A 3,918-nucleotide genomic window follows, 5' to 3' on the forward strand; every position below is an offset into this window, starting at 1 on the left:
TTTAAAGAGATATTTATAATGTACAAAAAAGGTAGGCATGTGTGTGCGCGCGCGCGCGAGAGAGAGAGAGAGAGAGAGAGAGAGAGAGAGAGAGAGAGAGAGGGAAATCAATATAAGATGAAGAGGAATCCACCTGGAAAACATACATCCTATATATTTAAAGAGATATTTATAATGTACAAAAAAGGTAGGCATGTGTGTGCGCGCGCGCACGCGCGCGCGAGAGAGAGAGAGAGAGAGAGAGAGGGAAATCAATATAAGATGAAGAGGAATCCACCTGGAAAACATACATCCTATATATTTAAAGAGATATTTATAATGTACAAACAAGGTAGGCATGTCCCATGATCATGATTTTGATAAGAATGATTATAATTATGGAAAAGAGAGTGGTCTTGTCAATACATGCTAAGAGGAATGGTAGTTGAGTTAAGGTGAAGTAGCTAACTACATTGCACTCTGCGACATTAGTGGTAGTAGAAGATGGCTTTGATGAGAATGATCCCGTGGGAATGACACAAATAGAAAATGTGAAAATTATTTTCTAATGAGTGATATTCAAGATCAAGGGTCTTATACAAAAAATTAATACTATAACTTTCATAAGGTACGACACACCTTGATTTGAAAAAGTGCTAAATAAAAAATTTGGGGCCAATTGAAGCAACAAAAAATGATGACTCTCATTGTTTTGTCTAAGTTTCACCATTATATGTGGGAATGAGAACCAAGTTATTTCCTTGTTATTGGAATATGTGAATTGATTTCAATACGAAGGAAGACATGATGTCTATGGTAAGACAACACTTAGAAATAAAAAATGAAGGAATGATCTTGAGTCATGACGAACGAGGTCAAAATAGATAGAGTGGAGATTGTGCACATCCCTTGATAAGAGTATAATTGGTAATGTATCAGTGGGTAACAGCCAAAATACACTTGGATAGAAAATAGAGTCATGAGGATCACTGAAGGGGATACTTGAGAGATCATTGTTTTAATTTTGTTTATTGGTATGTGCAAGGCAACCAAAGATGGTGAATCTCACTTGGGGAACTAGAAGACACAACTAAGGGTGTTGTGGGGTAACAACTAGATATTGATAACATGTGAGGTAAATTATTTTACCAAGGGTGAATAAGACTATGACAAAGATATGGGAAAGTGGGATGGTGATAGAAGAATATTTTCTTCCAAAACAACTTTGAACACTTCCCAAATGAAAGAATGAATACTAGTGGGAATAAAAAGACATGGAGATAGGTTCCACATTGAAAATGATGACCCATTGATATTGATTAGATAATTCTATTATTTTTCATCCATATTGATGCTTTCAAAATTAAAAAAATAGAAGAATTAGTTTGGAGGATCATTTTTATTGGTGGTACTAATTTGGAAAATTGGCGCAGTGTTGACGGCGTTGGATACCACCAACATACAAGGCATCTCCCCAATATAAGGTCCCAACTATACCTCATGCCATTTGGTGTAGGAGTTCGATCCATAATGCAACTCGATTGTCATTTACTTAAAGATATGGCTTGGCTTTAGCTACCAACATGAGAGAGAAGCACAATTGTCCTTTTGAATGAGCAAGGTTCTATGCCTTGTGACAGTTCAATTGTCGATGTATCAAGGTTCTTCTAATGCAGGGGGGCATAAAGTGAGCCTCTAGGAGAAAATTAATATTACTACCATATGGAGACACACGTGTAAGAGAAAGTTTCATATAACATCAAGCGAAATAGGTCACGAGGATGTGACAATCATTATAAACATAACAACACATTTCCAACAAGAAGCACTAAAGTAACTAAAATAGTTCAATTAATTTAGTACTAATGAAAGAAAACATGAACCATAAACATTCAAAGAATAGTCTTAGAAATATTCAAAATACATGTGTGAAAATATGTTGGCCTAGAAGGCTTCAATATTATGAAAAATCCCCAAGATACATAAATGCAATGAACACCAATAGCTTCAATAGCTGAGCATTAGAGCCACTACTTACTCCCCAAAAGCACTAACTTTGTCTCTCTAATGCCTTGTGGGATAAGCCAAGGTTAAAATTCCTTTACATGAGAAATTAGGATCTATTTATAACTTGAGGAATGACCTTTCACATCCTCATGACTCTTGACTTTATAACTTCTAGTGACTTTTGGACTTCTACAAATTTTGGAATTCCAAATGAATTTTGGAATCACATGTGACTTTTAGTATTACATGTATTTTGGAGTTCCATGACTCTTTGGTTCATGCATGACTCTCGGTCTTCGAGTTATTTTTCTTTTACAATGATTACAATAATACGTCTTGACTTCCACATCATCATATCATGAGACTTGACATGTCACTATCTTTGATGACTGGGACTGATAGTGACTGATGACATGGTCTTTTCTTCAGTGGTGACATGGTTGCCACTTTGTCTTCATTCTTCATTCATATTCTTCTCATGGCACTTTCACTTTTGAAAGGGTCTTCAATATTGGAGTCTTTGCAGTGCTTCAATCATCAAGATTCAAGTGTTTTCTTCATTCTTTCCATGCTTCATTTTCTTGTTCTCTTTGCCCAATCTTCCTCATGTGTTATTTATGTGAGGTTCTTGGAATACATGTTTCTTCAATCACTCATGATGAGCAACTATCATCCTAAAAATCCCCTATTCTATCATGTTTTATGCATATTTTATGTTCATTCCTTTTTGGTGCGCTCAAAAGGGTCAAAGTGGCTTCTGGATGCATGGGCACACTATGAAAGGCTAAAGGGCTAAAGAGGGAAGGCTTTGGGGCTTCAACATGCACTTATTCACTCAACAAAAATAGACAATCAAGGCGGGGTGCATGTTGCAAGTTTGAAGGATGAAGGGGAAGGCTTTGGGCTTTCCAAGTGTGTTGTGCACTCAAGGGAGAGAGGGATGGCACAAAGAACACCCTTGAAAGCTAAAGGCTTAGGATTCGTGATTTCAGGGGGCGCTCGGGATGGCGCAGGGAACACTCTTGAAGGTTGAAGGTTGAGGCTTCATGCATTTGGAATGTTCTCATGCACTCAATGAATCTAGGAGGGTGAATGATGCATAAGGGAAGGCTAAAGGATTGATCTTCAGGCCTTGAGGGTGCGTGAGTGATCTAAAGGAAGGATCACTTTTTTAGTCGAAGGAGTGTACTCAAGGAATACTTAGTCATTTTTAGAAGTTGTAGTTGAGAACCAGGAAGGGGAATCGGGCTTGAGGAGTGTTCCCTACACTCTTAGAGGGTGCAGGGTGCACTTACAAAGATCAAAGTAGTCCCCATCAAGGCTTTAGAGTGTGCTCATGCACTTTTGGTCTTAATGGGTTCACATAAAAATTGAAATTTGTCTAAGTCTGGATGATAGTGTAAGGGATGAATAAGATGAGCTCAGACATAGAATCATGCGCGACACATACCAACTCATCAAGGAAACTTAGAAAAACTTGAAAAATAGTGAATATAAGTCAAAAATACACTCTATACATATTCCCTAGGTTCAAAGAGTGTGGTGTGTGTGACTGCGACCACAGAGTTTCATTTTATGACAACCAAGATCTTACGACTAGTAGATGCACCAAAAGATGTTTTGATCAATGCAAAAACACTTGGGATGATTGAAAGAAACTTGGAACACGTATAATAGTGTGAAATGAAATTTGATGAAAAAAGAGACCCTAGATACGACAATGATAGTAGGCTAAAAAATTCAAATTATCCAAATTTTGAAGGGTGTTTAAGTAGCAACAACACTTGGTGTCACACTGGGTGAACTTCAGCTTCTCTCTCCAATATTTTTTTTTTGGTTAAGGGTCATACCTTCAGGAATTATTGATTGCCTCAATTTTTTATTTTTGACCTGGTTTTATACCTAACATCTTCACTTTTCTCCACTTGGTCG

The sequence above is a fragment of the Pinus tabuliformis genome, chromosome 8, assembly GCF_031772625.1.
Source record: "Pinus tabuliformis cultivar Carrire ecotype Pingquan chromosome 8, CPIR1, whole genome shotgun sequence".
Lineage (NCBI taxonomy): Eukaryota > Viridiplantae > Streptophyta > Pinopsida > Pinales > Pinaceae > Pinus > Pinus tabuliformis.